Below are 27,733 nucleotides of genomic sequence, written 5' to 3' on the forward strand. Positions count from 1 at the left end.
ACATACGGAAATTTAGTATCGAATAGATGGAATTTATGACGCACCAACAATGTTGTTCGTGCTGTATCATCTGCTTTCTATCCTGTATTCTCCAAATTTATGTTTTTTGCTTGAGGTATTAGTCACACCGGAGCATTAGATGCATTATATTGCTATATAGTGACTTGATAATACCAGATATTGGAAACTCATGAAAATAACATCCTATACACCCAGGTAATTGATGTAAAAAGCAAGATATAGCTCGCATCCATTGAAAACAAAATCTTGCAAACAATTGAAGTTTAATAGTAATTTGTATTTTTCTTTTTTCATTCCAGCTGAATTCTTTATAAGCAAAACAATTTAGATTCAAAAAGGTGAAACACAAAGAATTCGATCAAGAAATATTTGGTCAGACTATCTTAATTCAGCTAATACATGCTTTTAACTTTTGGATAAAAGTAAAACTAACTTTTATTTGTACGGTATGAATGATCACACGGATTTATTGTGTGTATAATGACTATTAAAAACTATAATAACGTAACATAACCTACATTTGACATTCGGTTTAAATGTAAAAAGATGAAACAATAAAAAACTGATAAAACTCTACGGCCCTTATTTTAGTTGTATGTAATTAAGGCTGTTAGATTTGTAGTACTCACCTTATCCATCTTTCCGTTATTTTGTCTATCCATTCATTCACACTTCTGGTAACCACCAACGTGTTCTACCTGTATACATTATAGCTTTCCATATGGTAGCTGTAGTGTCTGTGCCAGACTGACTTGTAACTGAAGATTTTCACCTTCCAGTACCAGTGTTGACGAAATTGTCTTTTTCAATATATGGTACATTACGCTGCATCAGGTCGTAGTAGCCTAATTTGATACAATTTAGAGCGTGCGTTGTTTCATAAATACAGAAGCGTCTTTGTCTGATAAACTCCAGTTTTAGACAGAGTTATTACCTTACAGTTAGCTTGCCATCAACATCTAAAATGTTGGTTGTAAGCAGTACAAGTCAAGTTCCATTCAACATACACGTATTCTATCAGACCTAGATATATCTTTTATATCTTTTCTCATGTTGACTATTTTCTTGATAGAGTTATGGACATTGCCAACTGATTCATGTTTCAAAGGGAATGTTTCTTGTACGGATCATAGTTCACGAGTCGGCCATCATATTTAGATGCAATTTGGTATAATCATGGTAAGAATATTGAAGTGCCACGTCCACGTGAATAACGCACACCTACATATGTAATGCATATGAGCACAGCATTTATTTCTTTGCTTTCCTTGTAATATACAGTCGGCTGTTTATTTCAATGCGAGATTGAGTATTACATTCTATTAGTCTATACATGTGACCAATACCTGTATATTTGCCAGACTATATACAAACTGCACTACAGTAGTATACCAAACGACGACTAGCTCGTACTTATAAAACTTCCGGGATCTTGCACCACCTGTAGTTATATAAGTGTATATAGATCCTACGCAGAGAGTGTGAGTTCAACAATTCTTCCTTCTGCTTTACTGCCATAGATTCGAACAAGTAATACAGGTAAAATATCATTTAATTTTTTATAAATGTCTACACACACTAATAACACACGTCAAGGTTATGAGAAGTTTGCAATTACATTAAATTTTATTGACAATGAACGGTTTCTACGAGGAAAGAAGTTATTTATTGTATATGAGATCTGTTACTTTAGTATACAAACATTTTCAAACTCTGGCGTTGACATTAGTTTAATAATAGGAGGAGGACCTTCATTCCTTCTCCAAGTATATGCAATATCTACACCATATACATTTGGCGTCTTTCATCTCCGGGCTTCAAATCTTCATATGTGGCATATAATACGAATACTTCTGATGTGTTCTACTGCGTATTGTTCATGTTGTTGTTGTGGGGTTTAACGCCATTTTTCAGCACACGATAGGCCATGCATGGCGACCAGTATTAATGGTGGAGGAAGAACCCGGGAAATCCCTGGAAAGAACCATTGACCCACTAGAAACTACGGGCAAGCTTTCTCACATACCCACACAGGCTGAATCCGAGATTTGAAACGACAGAGGTGAGATGGCAATGATCCGTAACGGAGAGCGCTTTAGAGCACTCGGCCACTCGGGACCCCACTGCGTATTGTAAGCTGTGACTATGTTTGGTTTGGTGTTTTACGACACATCATTACAAGTAGATTATTAATCACTGGACGATTGAAGTGCTTTAGTACCCAAAGACACTCTAAGTGTAGATAACCAGACTAAATCCGACAGTAGGATTCAAATCTGCCTCATTTTTGTGTCGAGTCTGACATGCGAGCTACTGCTAGTCCCGTTTCCATTAGTCTCCTTTTACGACATGTAGAGAACACACATGCCACAATGTTCATAAAGGGATTTCACGCATTCGAGTCCAGATCTCCCAGTCTAGAAAACGTTGGAGTCCTGGATTAGTCAGTAGTAGTCCTTGTTCTAAGACCAGGTTGAAAATAAATCAATATTTGCCAATGAAAAGTTGTAGTTGCATATGCATACATTGTATTGCACAAAGCAAAACATTATACTAGCCCATTGTCATCAACCTTATTTAGTAGAATTAAAAATAAGCTGAAGTGAACAAGAGGAGTAAGAGAACAATACCCCAATTTTAGGAATAAGTTAACAACAATGACGTTAAATATTTGAGATCTTCTTCTACCTTCTAGGTTGCATTATAAAATACCATAATGAAATTATACATTGGTTCTCACAACCCAGCATGACAGCTCTTCATTAACTGCAACAGCAAATATCAGTGATTCCATGTTAGAAAATGCAACTCAAAAAAGGATTTTTGATCTTTAAATTGTTCGAAAAAGGCCAAATATCTTTTTGAAGGCTTCTTTATCTTTGACTTTTAAAGCATCTTCATTTTAGCATATTATGTGATGTGTTATGTGATGTGTGATTTTGATTTTTAACGTAGCTTTAACAATGTTTCAGTCATATCGCTACGATGTCTGCAATGTGGCAGTTTATAGTGATGTCTAGCACTGCGGCATCATGCCGCAGACATGTAGCATGATCTCCCACCCAGTCACATTATCCTGACACCGGGCCGACCAGTCCTAACACTAACCTCTTAATGCTGAACGCCAAGCGAGGCAGCTGTTAGTACCATTTTTGTAAGTCTTTGGTATGACTCGGCCGGGGATCGAACCCACGACCTCCCGCATCCGAGGCGGACGCTCTAACCACTTGGCCACCAGAGCGGTTCGCATATTATGTAAACAAATTTGGTATTTGGTAGTAAGTATGTGTGTGTATGCGTGCGTGTGTACGTGTACATGACAAAAACCATAACCTAGAAATCTTAGATATTCGAAATATTATAAACAAATTATGCTTATACAACGTTTCTCTTTGCAGATTCCTGTTTCTTAAATAGTCCCCTTCTACGTACTTTTCTTTTTTCTCTTTCTGTCACCCTGTATTTGTTTCTATCTTACACGCGTTTCCTCCAATTATATCATTCATAAGGTTTTGTAATGATTTCGTCACTTCAAGATAGCTTTTAAACTATAATTACAATGGGCAGCAGGGCCTAAATGGAAAACTGTTGATAGTACCAGTAATGACATTATAATCAGTACACGCCTATTTTCAGTACCTTCCTTCATTTAGAAATTTTCAGTCTAAAACGCATTGCTGTTTTTTTTATCACAAATTGTAACCACGGACGAGAACGTTTGAATTATTTTATGCAAAAAGACAGCGTAATCATCGCATGACCGCATCATTTATGTGTGATCGGTGGATTCTAACGCAAAGGCACGAGCAAACCGAGTTTTAGTCGAGGAGTGAGTGCTGTCTGTATTTGTGGACAGTCCAACTCTTCATTAATTACAAAAGCAGATAACAGCAACAGTGATTCTCTGTTAGACAATACTAGTCGAAAAATGATTTCAGTCTTTAAATTGTACTTAAAGGTCAAAAAAACTTTTTGAAGGCTTTCTTTATCTATGACTTTTAAAGTATCGCCATTTTAGCAAATGGACTACGTTACATCTGAGAGCTGATATATCCTACGATACTCTAACTGCAGATCATGTTTTTAATTAATTATAAACTGTCCTGTGACCGCCAATGTTACATAAACAAATTTCGTATTTGTCAATATATATATATATATATATATATATATATATATATATATATATATATATATATATATATATATATATATATATATATATATATATATATATATATATATATATATATATATATATATATATATATATATGTGTGTGTGTGTGTGTGTGTGTGTGTGTGTGTGTGTGTGTGTGTATATATATTGTTGTTGTTGTTATAGGGTTTAACGCCATTTTTCAGCACACGATATGCTATACATGGCGGCCAGAATTAATGGAGGAAAAACCCGGGAATACCCCCAGAAAGAACCACCGACCCACGAGAAGCTCCTGGCAAGCTTTCTCACATACCCACATTAGCCGAATCCGAAACTCGAACCCACGCAGACAGAGGTGAGATGGCAGTGATCCGTAACGGAGAGCGCTTTAGACCACTCGGCCACTCGAGGCCCCTATATATATATATATATATATATATATATATATATATATATATATATATATATATATATATATATGTGTGTGTGTGTGTGTGTGTGTGTGTGTAAAATTAATTTAAAGCAATAGCAGATACAAATTTGAAATCATTCGTTAATCCTGCCCTAAATTATGCATAAACATGCGGTAACCTCCAGTTCTGGTTTGATAAGCGATTGGAATGGAACATTTAACAGCCTAGCGTATGTCTACATGAAACTATTTAATCCCATACAGAGAAGATGCATCATTTGCCATAGTTGGAGTCCTCATATCCTGCCAGGTTGCAGTACTTTCAGAGCAATATGAACGAAGAGAGGGCATTATCCAAAAATAATCCTAAAGATTAGGTGCAAACCAAGAGTGGATAATGTGTCATGCGCTTACCGAGTTCGCTATATCATGTGTTATATTGACCTCAGTCATTCACAAATTCCACATTCCCACAAGGAAATCAACACACAAGTTTGGCGTGGCTTACATGGAGAAATGCACATATATGGATTATAATACGGGCCTCATCTATAATTTTTTTTTACAAAATTCACAAACCCCTATATATTTAACTGTTTCTTTATTTATATATACATGTAATTTCACACCGGAATGATTGCATTATTTGGAGTAAGTTCCTTGCGTATTAATTACTAGAGTGATTATAACCGATATTGACAGATTTAGTCATGTTTCTGAAAGTTTGGATTGTCCTTCTTTGCTTCGAAACTTTATGTTGGTATGTTCAGTTTTCAGTACATTGGGTCATGATAGTATTTTACATATAGCAATGGAAACGGATGTGTCTATGTTATTAATATATAAAAGACTGAGGGACCCTGAAGCCAAGGCTAGTATCATATGTCATACGCCAGATAGAACGCAAGGAAATTAGCATGCTAAATATACGAATCAAGCCCAGTGATCAAGGTGAACTCATGTATTAGTAATACTGCCAAATACTTCAGAACTCAAATCGGGAATTTCCCAAGCTAATCAATCATTGAATGTGCATTGTACATTGACTTTGCATAGACACGTCTTCGATACGAGTGTTGTTTTAAACGATTCGTGTTATGTTTCAACTAAGACTATGCCGAAAGTACCTAGCGAGTGGTGGTGAATATGTGCCTATTTAATGCGTTATTATTGACATTATAATTTCCGCAAACATTATATCACAGTGTGGATAATATCATTATTACATATTCTCGGCAAGTCTTCGTTGAAGCAAAGACGATTACAATAACTCTTAAAATACCAACAGTATAATGCATCCTGGGGTCACTGGGTACAATCTCAGTAAAATCTTGCCAGTAGAAAACAATGCTACAACTGGTGAAATGTATGCTTGCTGTTTTTGTTATTTCGTAGGTTGGTGAGGCTGGATATGAGTGATATGCAAACGAAAACTAGGTTTTGACTATTGGTTTATCATGAGATGGTTACTTATGGGAGAGATCTTTTTGATATTGAGCACTCTCTATTGCTAGTAGTGGGAGACAGCTCGGAGTACAATAGCTAACATCTTAGTTTAGATATATCAATTAGTGTTCCTCGGAAATACTAAGGAGTCTTGCATCTCTGAATGTAAAATATGCATCTACTTCTAAAACGTTGTTGTTGCTTGTTTTGTACCTTTATCTTCCAGTTGTTACTTTAGATCAATATCCATGTTGTTTCGTATCAGGCGAGTGAGAAATTCATGTATATTACAATTTGTTTCGATTTATAAGAAACGTTTTCATATCAGGTGATTGAATAGTATAAAAAGTGTCAAACTAGGATGTCATTGGGTATATTTGTATATAGCACAAGGTGGATGGGACATTCGCAAAGAATGGTTTATTATGGGGATGACCAATGGGGCTATGTTTTAAAATTGAATGTTGCTTCTCGTGGATCGGTGAGTCTTCGGGGATTTTCCCCGTTTCTTTCTGCACCAGTTTTCAGCTTAACATACACTCACAAATGGTGTTAAAAACATACAAAACAACGAATTCACAGTGTTCTTATAAACCTTCACACTTGTGTTGCCTTATTATACTACTATTAGACAATATTACTACTACTAATACTAATACTAATACTACTACTAATAATAATACAAATAATAATGATAATAATATATTATGGTGATGACAATGATGATGATAATGACTATGATTACGTGGTCGATACCAGTAGTAGTAGTCCTATGTTATATTAATTTTCAAAAGGACTTGTTATGTTATTCCCCTATCGCATGAACCATTTAAGGTAAAATGCATGCAAATTCACACACAAGGACATACTGAGCAGAGCGAAGGTAACTTGACAAGTGGAGAAAGTTTTGCAACGTATGCCAATTTAGCATCTCTAAACATGTAGAAATAACACATGCAAAATATACACTCTAGCAATTCATAAATTCTTTGAAACTTGTCCAATAAATTATGCAGTTGAATTTATTTCAAGATTGTCAGCAAAGCAAGCCATCTTTATATCAAATATTGGTTTCTTATATTATTGATAAATTGTAATTTCATTCACATAATGGTACTGTTTTCTACCATTTTCCAAATAGATTTAATACTGGTGTGTTCCAGTCATTCTCTCCATCATATTCTCTTTCTATCTTTGTACGTATGTTCATCTTTTATTCTATAAATAGCTATGTTTTTAAATTTGATTTACATTTACTGGTTGTTTAATATCCGCAAGATAATTTTCGAACTTCACAGTTGATACCGTGTGTCACTGTAAGGTGAAAGTTGACACATTCGTCCGAAAACACAGCGATTTGTATACGTGGCATTGGTTATATGGAATATGTTTATGTATAGGAAATTATGGGTGTGGGCTTGTCAAGCGCTTTCGATCTCATGAGTCTTAAATCTATGTCTAGTATTAAAGCACTGCAAATATCACTTTATATTTTCCTTTATTAAGACACCTCAATATCAGTTTTATTAACATAATAGTTACCTGAGTTCCTTCTATTCAGATTTAATAAATTTGGGTCACGTCAAGTGCCGTAAGCATCAAATTGCTAATATTGCTTAGTGCTCGAAAGGGTATACTTAGTTTTAATTATGGTTTAAGTATAGTGTTCGTACAATGCAATTAGGTACCGATGGTAATTACCTCAGCCCGGTTTTCGTTTTGATTTGAATAAACTATATTGGGTACCTAGTGTATTACACCAACGTCTTCTTACAATACCGACTAATTATAATATTGGTGCATCATGCATAACTGAGTATAACTTTTCTAGCAAATAATACATTAGGCATAAGAATATCTTTTCACCCAGCTGCGTTCAAGTTATATAATTACAATATCGTAGATTTGGTTAATTCTGTATTTAATCTCTTTATCGACAATTTTTATTCTTACATGTCTTTCCAATTAACAAATTCCAAACGATGTAGGCTTTAACCTATTTTAAACTTATTCATATTATCTGTGAAGTTCTTTCTTACAACAGCTGAAACTAACCTCGAGAATTAGCGAACTGTTTTCAGTAACCAATGGCCGATGCTTAACGGGCTTAATGATGAAATCCTCTGGCAGAACTGCTTTGATTATAATAATGGAATTCTTTGACGTTTCATTTAAAGGCTGTTATATCAGTTCGATTATCAGCCGATTGACATTATTCTCTTCCCATATATTGCCCTCCATCGACGTGAAATACAATAAGTATTATGAATATTTAAACAATTACATTTTTATAACCAAATGTAAAGTTAATTTGTATAAAAGACTTCACGAGATTTGCGTGAAACTTTCGTGAATATTTACATATATCCGTTGGAAACATTGTCTTGTTGAGAGGTGTGACAGCTTCCACAATTGAACACTAAAACTATAAAACGTTCTAATTACGCATAGTTTACAAACACCAAGACTTAACTTAGTACTAATATTTCTATCTAATTTAAGGAAGAACCATTACTGATGTATTTAACAAAATCAGATTCAACAAGATCAAGTCTGTTTGTAATAGTTGAAGCTGACTGCACTTTATATGGTATTCATATTGCTTTTGCTCAATATAGCTGACAATTAAGCGCACAATCTACATTTTTGAGGTTCACCTGATGTTGTGAAATTCTGGTCTAAAAAGTATTTAAGTTGTTACAACTTCATTTTGGCTTTTGTCCCATGCATATACGTAATTATATATCTTCTCCTTGAGCGATACACCTACGACAAATGGCATACTAACATATATATATATATATATATATATATATATATATATATATATATATATATATATATATATATATATATATATATATATATATTAGGATGACATTTTTCGTAGGTGTATTTCGTTGGTGTATTTTCTGCACTGTATCAATGTTTAATAAATTTTGCATATTTCAGGACCTTTCGTGACAAAGTTGTCTTTTTTTAATCTGTCTTACATTTGCTTGCATCTGGTGTTTGTAATCATGTTAGAGAGAGAGAGAGAGACAGACAGACAGACAGACAGACAAACAGACAGACAGGCAGACAGAGATAAGGGCAGAGAGAGAGATATCTAGATGTGTACAAACAGTACGATTGTCTGCATCCATGGCCCCAATTGTAAAAGTAGGGAAAACATTTTCTGACTCCTGAATACAGTTTAAGAAAAAAGGGAGACTTTCATTTAAAGCATCTGTATCGGAGATTTCTCTGTGTTATCTAATGCAAATAGGCCTTATGTGTCCTGCGTTTTGTCGGCAGCTACTAATGGTTTTTGTTTGGTATTTTAAGTGACTGCATCACAAGTGTATTATGAGTCACGGGACAATTGGGGTAATTGTATTGCCCAAAGACATATCATGGTATCTAACCAGGTTTCATGGGATGGTAGGTTTCTGACCTGCAAACTTCGGTTTCTCGCACGATATAATAACCACTATGACGCTGATCCGGTCTACGTAACTCTCCACAATGACATGCAGGAGAACAAACAGAACCCAGGGTCATAACTAGGTTTTTAGTCGCTTCAGTACAGATGTCCTAAACTGAAAACAGTGGAGTCATGAACAAGAATGTTGGAGTTCGATCGAAAAATCTGGATTAACATAAAAACAATCTGCCGATGAAATATTTTATATGAATTAGTTTAGACTGCACTAGACTTACCCATAAGTAACTATTAGTTTTTTCTCCATAAACTGGAGTGTAAGAAACAGTGGTCAATAAAATGAGAGTCAATTTTAGGACTGATCTTCCTAACGAGTTTTAAGATTAACAATGGTAAGTTTTCAATCAAAGTTAGAAATGTTCGGCAATACTCCACAATGTATTTGTAGTATGAAGTAAGGCTTTATTAATGATGCTAGTAGCAAAACAATAATTGCTATCTGATTAGAGTTTTATTGGCATCTTCTCGCTTGATGAGCCCAACGAGTGCAATAAAGGCAAATCAGAATATATTACTGTGTTCCGTCAATAAATATTTGTGAATTTGATCAAAATTTGGAATTGCACTACAAGATCCATATTGAAAGTATACAGTTTTCTCACACTGTCCAGAGCTTTCAGTTAGTGCTAGAAATGTTTGTACAAATCACGCGTTTTGGTGACCAGATTTGAACCCATGAAAATTACAGACTTGTTGCGAAAATTTGTTTATATATAGGGGCAGGGCCGTTGCTTTTTCCGTTACAGAGCTTGCTAGATTTTAATGCAAGTGCTGATTCGTTTCACTGCACTGTTAGCCAATCATTTACCCCTGTTTCAGTAAGTATCTTTATATTTCTCAGAAATATGTATATATTCGATAACAGAATATATTATTGCTTAGTTGTTTTCTTCTAGAAGTCTCTTCCTTGAACAAATGAGTTTCTAGCGACTTCAATCCAACCTGAGACAGTTACACAAGTAATTCATGTGTTAATCCGGTTTGCCTAGGCAATCTAATTCACGTAAGAAGATAGGAACCTTGAAATTTTCAATTGTACAAAGCTATGACTAAACTTCAAAAAGCTCTTTTTTCAGCAACTGATCCTATCCGCAGTGACAATGATCGATAGCAGTATATATCTTATGTTGTGTTAAAGAAGTTGACTCTTGCAGACATTTCGGATAATGGTTCCATTTTTAGAACAATATGTGTATACATTTTATAATGGTCAGCAGTTAACTAAAATAACAATCCTCTTAGGTATATGTCATATTTGTATATGAAATTTAACTGGAAATTGGCCACTAATCACCACAACGGAAAATATGCTGTTTTGGGGGTTTTATTTTAAGATTAATACGAAAACCGCTTTGCGAAATATTTTGCGCGCTCTTGTCAATTCTATTATATGGCTTAATGCACAATCAAACAAATACATATGAATATACCAATTCTGATGCAAACGAGAACACTGGTTCCCTATTAAATCTCTTAAAAGGCAGGGTGTCACCTGTAATGACTTTATAGTTGTTAAAGTATTAAAGTTGTTAAAGAATGTCGCTAAAATGTCTTTACGATGTACCGTCCTTTGTGTATTTGTTATTCTCTTATCTTGATACTACATTTACTCGCCACTAAATGGCAATATGGTGTATACGCGCTATCAAACAGTATACGTACATACATGCATGTATGCATGGGACAGACAGGCATACAAACATACATGCATACATACATACTTGTGGCCCCGAGTGGCCGAGTGGTCTAAAGCGCTCTCCGTTACGGATCACTGCCATCTCACCTCTATCTGCGTGGGTTCGAGTCTCGGATTCGGCTGATGTGGGTATGTGAGAAAGCTTGCCAGTAGCTTCTCATGGGTCGGTGGTTCTTTCCGGCGTTTTCCCAGGTTCTTCCTCCACCATTAATACTGGCCGCCATGTATAGCCTATCGTGTGCTGAAAAATGGCGCTAAATCCTACAACAGCAACAACAACATATATTATTATTAATAATTATTTTTAATAATTCATATATTATTTCTCTCTCTCTCTCTCTCTCTCTCTCTCTCTCTCTCGTGCTTTCTGTGTACCTGTTTGCATCTTCAAGAGCCAGAACTGACCTGATTGTTTGTTAGTAAATGCAAATAATGGAGCCAACATGTTCATGGGATATTACCATAGAGTTCCTAATTTATACATCATACTTTTTGAAAGAGTACAGTTGATATTGAATAGCGATTATCTTGCATGGGAATGAACGCATTCGACTGTCTCATGGATTTAAGTTTTGTATCCATCCAATGGGAGATTTTGCAACATCTTTGTTATTTATTTATCTGTCTTTATTTTTGCACGGTGACATTTGGTTTAACATCTCTCTCTTCTTATGAATATTGGGAATTTCTTTCATTGTATACATGTTTGCTATTTATCTATATTTCTGGCCATTCCCAAGGGGCCCCGAATGGCCGAGTGGTCAAAAGTGCTCTCCGTTACGAATCACTGCCATCTCACCTCTATCTGCGTGAGTTCGAGTTTCGGATTCGGACAATGTGGGTATGCGAGAAAGCTTGCCAGTAGCTTCTCGTGGGTTGGTGGTTCTTTCCGGGGTTTTCCAGGATTCTTCCTCCACCATTAATACTAGCCGCCATGTATAGCCTATCGTGTGCTGAAAAATGGCGTTAAACCCTACAACAACAATCGTTGTTTACGTGTTTGCTATTTATCTATATTTCTGGCCATTCCCAAGTGGCCCAGAATGGCCGAGTGGTCAAACGTGCTCACCGTTACGGATCACTGCCATCTCACCTCTGTCGGCGTGGGTTCGAGTCTTGGATTCCGCAAATGTGGGTATGTAATAATTCTTGCCGGTAGCTTCTCGTGGGTCGGTGGTTCTTATCGGGGGGTTTTACAGGTTCTTCCTCCACCATTGTTACTGGCCGGCAGCTATAGCCTATCATGTGCTGAAAAATGGCGTTAAACCCTACAACAACAACATCATCAACAACAACAACAACTGGCCGTTCCAAAACTTCTTTCCTTCTAAACTACTTTTTTATTGCATAAGAGTAAAAGAAAAGACAAAGAACAATATAGGTATTAATAACACTTTAGGACATTTTGATCAACAGAACATTTAAAAATGTTGATGGTCAAATATTCCAAATTATGTTTTTAGGTCCGATATTTGTGATAAGGAAATACATAATTATTTTTCTGCCCCATAATAGATTTAATATATTCCCCGATTTAGTCAATACAAATGCATTGTCTTCTAGCTAAGATTAAGTATGGGGGTATTGTTATTGAAATTTGTAAGCAAATTACTCTGTTGGATGCTCTCCACTGGATTTCAAACGCCTGGTAAGAGAAAACGCCTGGTACAATCAATTAGTGGTTTGAAGTTGCCGGCTTCCTTATTAATGTGGATAATGTTAACAACAGTGAGGATGAAGACGGTATCCAATGTCTCGACTGGCTCATTAATTACGACTGGACATTGACCCTGAGCGCCTATATAATCTTGACAAGGATGTCCATGTAGAGGATAATTCCGATGACTGGGGGAGTAAACTTGTTTCTCTATTTCGTGAAAGCAATCAGGCCAACGATGAAAGTGATGAATATGTCGCTAACAATTTATGTTCTGAGCCAGATGCCTGGAATATGACATACTCTGATATTTTAGAGTTTATAAAGAGATTAAAAACATTCACGATTGCAACAAATGATCGTTATTTGGCCAATGCACAATAAACGGAATCATTACCACTAGTTACACAAGTTAAAGAATGATGCAAGAAACAACATACAATGATCCTTTCCTTCTTCAAGAAGGTCTCTTGGACAATAAATATTAATAATTATACTTGGTATTTAAAGAACTTGGAGCATCATTTCATACTTCTAACGGACTTATAGTAAAGTTATAAAGTATTTGTTTTATTCAGATGTTTCTTGTGAGTAGGGCTGTGTTTCTATGTAGAGCATCTGTATGCATTAAGGTGAAATGATAAAAGTTTGGTGGGGAAGTATATTGTCCAGCTAATTCATCACAAAGTACACATATTATACAAGATATAAACATAAAGTATTTTTTAAAATTTGTGCACTTTTACACACACATGCTGTTTTCGTAAATGCGTTCTCTCTCTCTCTCTCTCTCTCTCTCTCTCAGATGGCTCAGAAAGGGATTTTTCACAGCTCCAAAAGCATCAGTAACAGATAACATAAGAACTGGAGGAAATATGTCACAAGAGTGTTAGGGTTTGAGGATCTGCACTGTATATGGACCACACCTACTTATAATAAAATGGTGACTACCCGATGTAACCGCTGGTTTCGAGTAGTCAGTATATCAGATCGTTTATCTCATGTACTAAAGAGATGGAAAATCTTATTCTATCTCATAAAACTCTCATCGGTGGTCATTTTAGAGTAAATAACACATATCACACGATCTTGTCTCACTGTTATTGGTCGAAAATGAAAAGTGATGTTTCTAACTACCGTAGATCTGATTAAATGGTAAATGTTAGGAAATGTTAAAGGAAAGCCCAACTATCAGATTACCAAAGCTGATCTTCAGCCGATCACTGCATGTGAACAACCATTTACTAGAACATTGGTAGACTATGTCGGTCCCTTGTATAACGATACGTCAGACAACCAATACATCTTAACATAATGTGTGCGACAACAATATTTCCAGCCTGAATTACATTGATTCAATTAAAATTAAACTATATATATATATATATATATATATATATATATATATATATATATATATATATATATATATATATATATATATATATATATATATATATATATATTAACGTATGCCCATGTCAAATGTATTCAGTCTGATCAGGGGATTAATTTTATGTCTGAAAGTTACTTAAACGTTATGGATAGATTAGGCATCCAAAATTTTAAACCATCTTCGTCATAGTACACGGGCAGGGAAACGATGCCATCAGACTTTGAATATTACGATTAAATGAGATAGCATTTTTGCTAGGCAGGGCTGCAGCAAGGCAAGGCTGCAGTGAGGAAAGGCTACAAGCAGGGGAAGGCTGCAGCGAAGCAAGGCTGCCACAAGGCAAGGCTGCCGCGACGCTAGGCTGCACGCAAGGCAAGGCTGCAGCAAGGCAAGGCTGCAGCAATTTACGGTTGATGCTGCTAGTGAATTCGTTCTGGTTTATATTAGGTTTCAGTCTTTTTGAAATGGCATTTGAACATTGTGTCCGTGGATAAATGAAGGCTTTGAAGATTAATCTTCTGGTCTGCGTTTCATATTTCAAATATAAGTTGCCAAGGTCTTGTGAAGTAGAAAGAACTAATCGTCACTCTACTCGGCAAATATGAGATTAAGGTATGATGGGAATATAAATGAGAGGTCGTTTCAGCTGGGTGATAGAGTTATGGCTCTCTTGCAAATACCACAACATGCCCTTTGGGGCTCAATTGATTGATCCTTATAAGAATAAGAAGAAAGCAAGTGACTTAAGATATACCATTAACATTCCTCGAAGAAGGAAACAGAAACAACTCTGGTACAGCGATATGCTGAATGAGTATTTTATTTCAGATAACCCCGTCAATCATACAAAATATTGTCCTACACATTGAGTTTAGTGTAACCAATCTTCCGAATGAAGAAACATCAAACGTGTGTTTAAACTTTCTCATCTACATCCACAAAAAGGTGAACTAATATACCTAATACCATGATACAATCACCTGTTTCCAGACGTTCTAACACGATAAAATAATCTACCATGACGTTGAAATTGTGGAATTTACTAAATGGAAACAGCATCCTTGCAGGACGAATCCTCTCAAGCTGGAATGCTTGAAAAATGTACGTTCATTATTTGGTGGTGAATGATTTATTAAAATTCTTAATTTCCCATGCCAATCACGGATAGATAATTGATGTGATTTTCTGCTGTAACTGTATATTTTCAGAAAGATATCCCGTTGTCTTTCTCTAATTGCTGAACCCGTTAACAATTTGTTGAGCAACAAATTCAAGCTTTATTTATTTGACATATGATGAATTAAAGTCATCCGTAAAAGGTGCAATAGTTCTTTCAGTTCCAGATTTCAGTCAAGCATTTAAAATCACTGTTAATGCATTGATTCAATAAGACAAAAATGTTGTGGATCATCTAGTGCGCTATTTTTTAAAGCATTGAACAAGCATCGCGAAAAGTATTCCAAGATCGGAAAGGACTGTTTGGCATTGTTACCTGGTTGTCAACAATTTTAAATGTATGTTATTTCAGATTTCCCCCCAAGAATTGAGCAATTATCAGATAATAATATTATAATACCTTACATATTAGGATGCATTACCCTGCAACACAATGAAATATATTTGACGTATTAGGGCAAAGTGAACTTTAACTATACATAGATCTGATTAGAAATAAGTATTTGTGTTTTTTGTTATCATCTTTAAATGTGTTCATCTGCATGACCGAAAAACTAATAAAGTCTAATCAAGTTCAAATACGTTCCTATCTGGATAAATGTACCACTAATAGTGTTTATTGAGTTGCAAAGAACGTTACTGCGTTCAGTAAATACTTATAAAAATGATGTACACTTTGAACGAATTAGGCTTTGCACAATATAACGATGCATCGATTAGATGTGTTGATATTGTCCGCCCAGCCGTTCATTTCGTGGAAAATTGATTGCGTTGCCCTTAGATTTACAAACCGTTCTATATGGGACTAATTGTTACTAGACGTGTTCGTAACACGATTTACCAGGCTGCGGCCAGATTACAGTGCAGACTCTAAGAGCAATTACGTAAACAAGACGCTTATTTATATATGATTGAAGAATATCCAATTGCCAAGATCAGAATAAAATAGTAAAATGACATCAAACCATACTTAAGAAATAGGCCCCTGCATTTTCCACTCATTAAGTCGCCTCGATTCGGAAAGAGTATTTCTGTAAATAAAAGCCCATCAAATTAGTCTAGAGTTGGTGATTTTTGCTTTATTTAAATACATGCGAGGCGGATGTTCCGTTTCTTGGACAAATTTCCTCCTGAAAGGTACATGAAAATTGTCTTATTCTCCATACCGATGCTAAACAGTCCTTTTCGATCACAGAGTAGTTTTGGTCAAGAGGCAGTAATGTCATACTTGCATATGCAATAGGTAACTTTACCCCTCTTGTTCATCTAGCAACACCGCCCCTAATGCCGTGTTTTACAAATCAGTTCACACCACAAACGATGTTTCCATTTCAGGAAACTTTAGAATTGGTGTAGTTACCAATTTTCTTTTAAGATCATTAGAAGCTCTTTCTTGACGCAAATCAGATGACACTTTATTGGGTTGCCTTTCCATGGTATTTATGTCAATGGCTAACTGTATTAGCGCAATTTGTTTGAACTTCTTAAAGACCCCGCTCAAACCAAGGAACGATCGAATTTTATTCTTGGTCTCCCATGTAGGAGCATCTTCGATTACTTAAATTTTTCCTTTGTAGAATTTCAACTGGTATGGTTCACTTACTAGATTACGTTAACATTGCATGTTAGAATATGCTATACTACACTTGGAGGGTCTAGCTGTGAAATTGTTCCTGAGGAGTATGTTGCACAGATTGAACAGTGCTTTAATATTTGATTCCCAGATACGCGTTTATATGAAAGTATCGCCTACGACGCTGTCAACGCTTTAAATACCTTTCAACAACTTGCTCATAAGACGAATGCACGACCCACCGGCGTTGACAGAACCGCACGGTATGAATTAAACTGGTAAAGACTTTTGGGATTCGCGAATGCCGCTAGCGCGCATGCATTTTCAACGATGTGCAAGTACCAATATCCTTTGGTAAGATCTAACTTTGAAATATATTGGTACCCTCCATATCTGGCATCGGTTCCACATCGATCATGACAGTTGCTGAAAGTCAAAGCAAACTCGTTTTGTTCCGTTCTTCATGCTAACCAACACTATGGGGAACAATTTTGAAGAACTTGAGATTTGTATACGTTGACCTTCAGTTAGGTCTGGGCATACGATGATCTTACTTACCTTTTTTCCTACCTCCATGGGGTACTCAAGTTGAGTTTCAGTACTTGAGTCAAACTCCGACTTGTCACTCGACTCATCTTTTATTGATTGCCGTACTTTTCACGGTCAAGACCCTGCCTTCCATGTCGAACATGTATTCTATTTCTCTCTTAACCTGTTTGACTTTGTAATACCCTTCCATTTGACTAAGAACCTTGCTTTTATTTATAGGAAAATCAGCAATATTCGATCACCTAAGTCAAATTTTCTACTTAGAGTTCCGCGGTTGTAATACTTCGTGTACATGTGACTAGACTTTTCGAACCCGTTGTGTGCCATTCGAAACGTGTTCTCTAATCTTTCTCAAGAAGTCGTACATGTTGGTAAGTGTTTTGATTTCGTCGTTCGCGAAACCACTCGACGATATATCGCGCGGATTGCGCATAGTATCACGACAATTGTCCTGCCGTAAAACATTTCGAAAGGCGAAAAGACCAAACTTTCGTGGGGAAACTCGATACGCGAAAAGAATCCCGTTTAAATATGTGTCCCATCCTGACGGCTTCTCCGTGCACCTCCAATGTAGCATTTGTTTCAAAGTACCCTTAATTTATTTGCCACCAATCCACTACAAAAGGATGATACGATGTTGTACGTAACTGCTTAATTGACAACAGCCTACTAATTTCTACCGAAAGATCTAAGGTGATGTGTGTTCTTCAACTTTGCAAGAACCTCCTCAGGCACTCAGACCCTCCACAACATGTCAACAAACTCTTCGGCCTCACGATCGGTCTCGAGTGAGGACAAAGCGATGCCTTCAAGGTAAATAGTCGAGAATCTACTAGGCTTGGATGTATCGGTTTTTCCGAACTGTAATTATAATTATAGGTCTGGCAAACAACGCGCGATAGAAAAAAATGTGCAACGTCGCTATTTACACCAGACCAATTAAAGTATGGTATCATCGTATCATAAGTTTTCTTCATGTACAAGTGACCCGACGTACTGGACTAGTGCGCCACTGAATACTTGCAACCTGAATTTCTGGGAACAACTAGTTGGAAGAACTTCCTACCATCTGGCCTAATATAATCTCTGTAAATTAATCTTTTCCTACGCACAAATTTACAGGATCCCCTACTATTACGATATTTCACGGTACCGAATAGGATTTCCGCTCAAAGACGAGCAGTGTTCTTTCTCACTAAAAATACATCCCGATGATATCAGTCGCGGCTTGGAGAATTTTCAATTTAGGATGAGGCTAATTCCTCTTCTGCTAGTCTGCTATCAGGTTTCCGCCGCTAGTATAATTGAAAACCGAAAACCCGACATGTTTGGAAGTCTGTAACCTTCGACATTATCAGTGGTTACTTTATAGATACGATTGTTCATGCATAACGTTCCGACGGCTCCGGTCAAGAAAGGCATTTCCATTTCCATTGTAACGCGGTCAATAGTTTGGTTCAACAACATACAGGGGACGTACAACCAAGCATTTGGTCATTCATAACGAGTCTCCGTTTTACTCGTACAACCGGTGTCACGTAAAACTCTAACGTCTCGTCCGTATACGGTACCACTGGCTGTCTGTTCCCTTGCCTCAGCGAAGAGACAAGTGCCACTCTATTGAATAACGTCACGACTGATATACAATCGCATTACGGACTAATATACTGTATCCACGTTATTTACCTAATACACCATTCTTTCCGCCTTCTGATCATCATCTCCCTTTAGTAGCAACCACGGCTCTCTTTACTAGCATCTTTCGCTAATGACAAGCGGGGGAGATGTTACTCCACTTCCTGTACTTGTAACTTTGCTTGTCCCTACGATTTTTGTTCTTAGTAGTTTGAAAGTTCCCTCCTTTAATCGTACTAAGTTTTTCAGGTTATTTGTGTCTCTGGTCTTTAGATTCATATAGTTCTGTTAACAGTTATACCCTTTTTCTTTTTGTTTTATTGCACCATTCTAACATTTCATTCTCTACCAACTTTCTCTAATTCTGTCTTCTCCTTCCCTAATACAATCTTCTCCTTCTTGAACCGTTCCTCTAATTCCTTCTTCTTCGTCTCCAATTCCTTAATTTTCCGCTTTGCCTGCCACTCTATTTCTAGCTTCTCCCTTTCTGAATCCCTCACTATTAACCTCTGCTCCCTTTCCCAAGTATGCCTGCTCTTCCTGTACGAATTTTATAAGATACTCCCTCTCCTTCCAAAACTGGTTGCCCAGTTCTTTTAGTGACGACAAGTTTTATCCTCTTGGTATGAGGACATGATCTTAAGTGCATTGCCATGCGAAAAGATACAATTATCGAATTTGTTACTACTGTTCAATTCCATTGCTGAAATAGTAGCAATACATATATTCATTAGAATGATCTGTAAAACCGTAGAGAGAATACTCTCAATGTAAAAGTCACTACAATTGATTTTACAGGCAATTATTTTGAGATAATTGAATTCTCTAAGATTCAGCTTAATGTAACAAAATATTTCTTACAAACGTGGCTTATTAAGTCCGTTGATTGGTGTCTTTTTTGTCGACGCAGGGCTTATGTAAATCCAGTTTGAAATGCTGCTTGTTACGTTGCATGTGTTTAACTGCTTTTAGTAGCATAAAGATAGTCTATGTGTTAATGTTTGGTTAAAACTCAATGGTATAGATTGCTTTCGTTTTAATCGGTACTAACACATTGGGTCCTTAATATAGTAATGTGATGTGTTATAGCCAATTAATGACATTAGACGGGGAATAACGTTGAATATTCATCGTCAAACATGGAAAAAGAAAAAAATGTATGTGACGTTTACGTCAGTGCAAGGATTAAATTAAAAAGTAATTTAAAATTTTGCTTTGTTTGGTATAGGAGATTTTTTACAATAGTTATATGATGCCACATTCAAACCTGCTCTTTGTATGAGGTGAGTCAATTAAAATGGAACAATGTAATGGTATATCTAGGGCGTACTAAGTTTCTCACATACATCAACACCCACACATACACGCAACCGGTATAATATATATAAATATATATATATATATATATATATATATATATATATATATATATATATATATATATATATATATACCATACAGACAAGAAATTGCTATCCCTGGATTATGTAGGATTCTATAGGAGAATGATTGATAATAGTAGGCAGAATTAATATTTAATCCAATAATACTATCATACAGGTTAGATCAATTTTAATTCGTACTTTACGAAGATTTGAACCTTATTAGCTGATCGATTTAAGTGCCGAATATAAAATAGTCTGACAACTCCACACACAATTACAAAGTATCTTTGAATGTTTAATAAAATATTGTAAATAATCATACCCAATTCATTCGCTTATTACGGCCTATATGAGAAAGGATTAATGTAGTGTGAACTCTTTTGCTACTTTAGATAATCATGTATATGTACGACCTTTGTTGAAATGCACAGTATGCATCCCAATATTTAAATACGAATATTAAATCTGAAGTTAAAATAATGTACGAGATAAGTTTGAGATATACCTGGAAGTCCCTAATGATATTGCAAACTACATGCTAAATATTTCTTATGATCTATAGTTGCACAAAATGTAATGAGTAGCATGAAAGTCACTATGATATTTCTGTTTTGTATATTGACTATGTTGAACCACACTACATAAAATGCCTATGTTTCTAACTTTACTTAGTGATCCTGCAATGTCAGTACGCTTTCACGCGAGATTGTCCTAGTTATTTGCAATAGACCCCTTCAACTTCATATTAAACTAAGTACAAAATATTCGGTTCACTAGGAACATGTTGTTTACAACTGAGAGCTTCTACCAATCTGACGTATAAGCAAGACTCTCTACAGCGGATATTTGCAACATTGATTATTACATAATTCGGTCCATTTCAATCAATTGTCATTTAGAAACATCCATTTGTTTATCTTGCAAAAACTCAAACCTTGTCAACCAGTGCATGTCTGTGTATGCAAATACATACTATCGCACTCATCGATCTACATATTTATCAACGGTTATGAGAGTTTATGTATCACTTGACAAATATCTAACCTGCATACAATAATCGTTTAAACTGCAAACGAAGTACAGCTGATCATTTTGTGACAGGAAAATTTACTCTCAAGTGGAAATGCATGCACGCATTACTTTGGGACAGGTACATTTGCTATCAAGTAGACATGCATGCACACAATAGTACCAAATACTATATTTAGGAATTATACAGCAATGACCTTGACTGTCACAACCTTTGAGAGGCTTTGTATATCAAACTTGCTGGGACCGGTGAACACATTAAATATCAAGATGAGAACGGCTTGGCACCTTGAAGCTTATTCTTTACTCTTTACTTCATATATATATATATATATATATATATATATATATATATATATATATATATATATATATATATATATATATATATATATATACTTATCATACTTATCATACTTATATAAGTGTAAACACTTATATAAGTTTATATACTTATATAAATGCTCTTTACACAACAGTGAAATAGAAACTAACTGAATACCTCTTCGCCTAGAAACAGCTTGCTTTAGATGATATGTCATCAAGATTCCCCCACTTACACATAATTATTTAATTCTATCCTGGGCTATATATTGAAATACATACTTCGTATCATATCAACGTTTCGTTTTGACTTACAAAAAAGAGTTACTAAAGAAGGATTGTTTCTAAAGCCAACACTCCCATAAACATGGCCACATTTTAGACTCGATTGAAAAACATGATAATAATATTATAAATATTATAAAGTCTTCATTGGTGTCCCACGAATTTGCATCATATCAAATCTGTGTCACATGCCTCCTGGTCGTATCAGTTCCTAACCAGCCATCTATGTTTGCTGCTAAGAGAAACCTCCGTATGATAAGCAGAACCCATCTAATGTTGAACATCCAAGCAAACCTAACAATTTTGTAACGTCCTATAGCAGTACAACTTGACAAATGCTTGATTTTATTGCTTGTCAAACATGCCTCAGAAGTCTAGTGCACAGCATCAATTCAAAAGTGTTTCATCTATTGTATAGATCAGATTCGTGCTGCTAAAATATCATGATTAGAGGATTTTGCTCCAAAGTTCAATCAGCTAAAGATACGCGTGACAACACAACACAATTTCAATTTTCAAAATTGTACAACACCATTTCAAATGACAGTTGCGATACAGGATATACAGAGCAACCTTTAACAGCACTTGACTATGTTTCAATGGATTTGGTGCATTCATTTGTGATGAAAAACATCTCAACAGAATGTGCACTGGATCTAATTCAGATATAAATGCTGCTTGTGTACTTAGGTTAACTATTGCCTTTATCATCTTCTCTATCATCCGGGGAATTTTCATCATCAAAACCTAACCTTGATTGTAACGATTTAAAACCAACCACCTTGTTTCTAACGTCTCATTCATGTCAACAATCTGAAAAGAAATTGTTATATCCAAACTTGGATCTCATCCGAACTCAATGAATCGTTTTAGCAATGGACAGTCTGCATATGGCCCTCGCCATAGTACTGACACTGCCCTTCTGAGAGTATTTAACAATCATCTCTGCTTTGCATATTGGAAAGATTACATAACCCAGTCTCCATGACTTGAAGGCGGCATCTGACACGATAGGACATGATATACTACTTTACTGTCTGCAGCATATATTTGGCATTCACGGCACAACCGTACGTCGGTTCAAAATCTACTTATTAATTAGGACACACATTGTGTCCGTTAATGGAAAACATTCCAGCCCAGTTAATCTGTTTTGGTCTTCCATTATGCTTTGTTCTCAGACTAGTCCTCGTCCTTTTATACACTCAGCAACTTTCAAGTGTCATAGACGGACATCCGGTACACCGATAGCACTGAAATATGCAAATCTAGTTGAGGCTACTATCCAAAGCATACGGATGTGCATTTTCGATGATAAGACATGGATAACGTGTAAGAAGTTGTAGAGGATTGATGTTAACACGGAACACCATCCCGTCTCATTTACATTCTTTTCCTGCAAAATTAAGTATCAGCAATAATATCCTTAAAGTTATATAGTCAGTACGAAACCGATTTGTTACTCTTGACAGTAAGCTCTTGTTACCTTAACATATAATGAACATATGCAAGGCTGCACATCTACAGCAGGCGGATTCCGTCAATCTGGGTATGTGGGAAAGCTTGCCAGTAGCTTCTCGAGGGTCGGTGGTTCTTTCCGAGGATTTCCCGGGTTCTTCCTCCACCATTAATACTGGTCGCCATGTATAGACAATCATGTGCTGAAAATGGCGTTAAACCCTACAACAACACCAACAACAACAACAACATATCTAGAGTAGAGTCGCATCAGCTCCATACACTTTTCTTTCGCTCGATTCCGCTAAAACACTTGTATTTTCCTTAGTACTTTTAAGACTGGACTATTGTAATTCATTCCTATCTGGTTCGTCTCAGTATTTTCTACAGAAACGTTAAGTTCAAACCACCGCTGCTCAGATCATCCTTAGAGTAAGAAGAACTGAGCACACACACACACCGCTCTGTAGCCGTCACTGACCACCCGTTCGATCTAGAATCAACAACAAAATCTGTTCACTATGCTACGTTTCGTTGACTGGCTCAGTTCCAAATTACCTATCTGACTTCAAACAGGTGACCTTACGTTCCTTTCCTAACACTAGTATTTTCAATACTCCCAATGTAATGAATAAAGTCATGCAGAAAATGTTATTTTCGATACCATGGTCAAGCTAAGTGGAACATATTTCCACTTAGATCTAAAACCTCCTAAAAATATACGCTGTACTAAGTCCACATTATTATTATGATTAGTAGTAGTAGTAGTAATGTTGTTGTTAGTTGTGTTAGTAATAGTATTATATATTAATATCGCTAACAAAGAAAATGACTGTAAATGAAATAAATATATGCCACTTCTACAATCGTATAATGTATATTTTTTAAAAAAATGGATGTTTGTTTATTAGGTAAGATAGAGATTACGTTTCAGAAGCTAAATTCGCTCTTAATCTATATTCACTTACTGATATGAATATATTAAAAGCTAACAATTATATGCGCTATTCATGTTCGTTCTTGATTCCCAAATCTTGGTTTACCTTGATTCCATTATCACAGACAATCCTGATACCATGTTAAACAAGAGATCGCAACCGAGCCAGTACATAATATTACCATTCATAAAGTTTTAAATATAGGAGCACGAAAACATGATAATTATGAAAACAAACATAACACAAAAGTCGCTATAACTGAAGTTTGTATATTTGATTTAAGACCCCATTTCCAGTGACGTCATTAGATAGTACCTAACACATGGCTATAATATAATCAGTATATGTACCTAACTTAGAGAATTTATACCAGACGATTTAGGACGAGATTGGATTAAAGACAGAAAGGCGATCTAACGAAAGCATACGGAAAGGGTTTCATAATATATTCTAATTATCGCATTGATTCATTTAGTAGACTGCATTATGTTCGACAAAATATATCTGACCATGCAATACTAGGACAGTTAATAAATGTATAGCCGTATGCGATTAATTAACATATGCACTACCGACCAGTACTGTAACTGATTCACATGCTCGCTGTTATCTTGTCAGAATTTCATTGCTAATGACTGATTCTCATTAAATTGCATTGCATATCATGTAAAAGTCAAATCACCATACCTTACACATCTACAAGTCTTATGTCGTGACAACTTCAGCATGCGCTAAAATACGAATACTGATTGCATACGGTGAACATAAAATAGGCTATGTGCTACGATAAAGAGTAGTACGTGATCATATCTGCTCTTGCGATAGGTCCAGTCTCAAGTACTGTAAGCATTGAGAGTTCTGGAACACTTGATGCCGCTAAATTGTTCACAAAATCAAGAGCCAGATAAACAGATATGATTCTACTGCATAGAAATTCAGAAGGCACATATACCAGCAAATATTTGTACAAAGTCTAGTTTTGCCTCGTTCTTGACCGTAGTTCTTCAGCCTGTGTTGTTACGGTTTGTAGGCTATATCTTACACATCCGAAAATGATAAAAGTCAGTCACCAGACCAAACTTTTCTGCTAGTGAATGGTTCCCACCAAAAACTCTACACCACGTTTTACATTGACTTTCCTACGAACTCTAGATAATTTTGTCTGCATCATTGTTTTGACAAAACTATTGAATAACTTTTGTCCAAGGTTAACTACGACACGAATATCAGTGATTTGATAAACAGTGTTTATGCAATACACATCTTGTAGTAATGCATAATAAGTGCTTGCATATTATTTAGCAGAATATGTGCATGAATTGGACTCTTCACACACGCACACTCACATATACACACACACATACACACACACGTGTATAGATAGATAGATAGATAGATAGATAAATAAATAAATATATAAATAAATATATATATCTAGATATATTTATCTATGTATATCTTGTTATATATATATATATATATATATATATATATATATATATATATATATATATATATATATATATATGTATGTATATATGTGTGTGTGTGTGTGTGTGTGTGTGTGTGTGTGTGTGTGTGGATGGAAAGAGAGAGTTATAATGGTACTTTTTGGCATATTCATTTCCATTGGGCAGTATAGATATCGATCTTTGGCGGGTTCTAGAATTTTGTGTTCCAATATCTCTGGTATAATCATAATTCCCGAATTTGTCAAAGCCACTTATACATGTCACGCTTTTATTCCAAACTGAACACTATCAGGTCCCATACTAGTTTTTCTTCAACAAACAACTGAATACATCTGCAACAAAATATAATATATATATATATATATATATATATATATATATATATATATATATATATATATATATATATATATATCATATATAATGACAGTATATAATAATCATATAATAAGTGGTAATTTGAATTGCCATGTCATGACTGGAGATATAGCATGGGCAAAAGTACATATCATAAAATGGAGATGTTAAAATAAAACAGTTTCATCTGTTGAAATGGATAATAATTTCAAGGGGGTGAAGGAAATGGTATAATAGAATGACATTGATTATTCAACAAGCTAGATAAGATTTAGAACCTGAATATAATTGCCTACAAAACGATCATAAACAACTCAACGAAGCAAATATTGCACGATTAAATCAGGTTGTGTTACCCGTTTTTATTTACGTTTCAATCGGAGAAAAAATGCACAAATTATAACGAAAGTTCTTTAAATGGTATCAGAAAAAAATAGAAAGTATGATAAAAACAAACACTGATAATAAATTTTACAGCTGAAAGAACGACTGTCGATTTTAAAATAAAATATTTATGCAAGATGGTGTGTTCTGTTTTCAAGTAACCCATTTCTAAAACTGAGAAATATCGTCAGTTAAATAACAATTTCTTGAACTGTAATGACGCATTAAACACCCTTTTCGGACAAAATATTATTTAGTAGCAGGCGATATACACCAAACTATGGACCATTAGAGAGATGATGTCTATTTTTGTTCACACCAATCGCAAGTAAGTCACTCAGGCAAATAATATAGTAAGTCATTTTTGTGGCGGGATAAACTCAGTGGAAAGGTATGTTACCAGCAAAACAGAAGCAAATGACGCACACAATAACGGATTGGCAAAGGTTACAATTTAAAGAAAGTATTTCGATTAATGAAAGTAGTATCAGATGATATATGTAAATTAGAGCTCCTTATTGCATGTAATGTTTCAAACATCGGCAAATATATGCGGTAGGCAGACAGTTTTAAACGAAATGTAACGAAATATTGACCACCGTTTTCTGTACAAAACACTGATACAAATATTGGCAATTCCAGCCGCAAGGTAACGATATAATAACGATAGGTGAGTTCTTCCAGTTCAGTAAAATATAAGATAGGTTATGAGTTTTAATCCAAGACCACCTATGAGAAGAAATATTAAAGTATGAGCTAAGCATTCCAGTTTAACTTGTATGAGTGTTTCATTTTATAAAATTTTCCTCATCAGCTAGACAACTGGTCTCCCGTTTGTTTTGTCTTTTTTACCGAGTCCCTAATGCTTCATTTTCTTGCATATTGTTAAAATTAT

At 35.4% G+C, this 27,733-nt stretch overlaps 1 long non-coding RNA gene across 1 annotated transcript in view; it reads left to right on the forward strand.

Annotated features, from left to right (window-relative positions):
• The first annotated feature begins 1,417 nt into the window (after positions 1-1,417).
• LOC149784005 (uncharacterized) overlaps positions 1,418-27,733 on the forward strand; it is a 37,703-nt gene continuing 11,387 nt past the window's right edge. The window contains exon 1 of the long non-coding RNA XR_016414093.1: positions 1,418-1,560. This is a non-coding gene — a long non-coding RNA (uncharacterized LOC149784005). The remainder of the gene's footprint in view (positions 1,561-27,733) is intronic.

Source organism: Sinohyriopsis cumingii, chromosome 14 (genome assembly GCF_028554795.1).
Source record: "Sinohyriopsis cumingii isolate HCF-2022 chromosome 14, ASM2855479v2, whole genome shotgun sequence".
NCBI lineage: Eukaryota > Metazoa > Mollusca > Bivalvia > Unionida > Unionidae > Sinohyriopsis > Sinohyriopsis cumingii.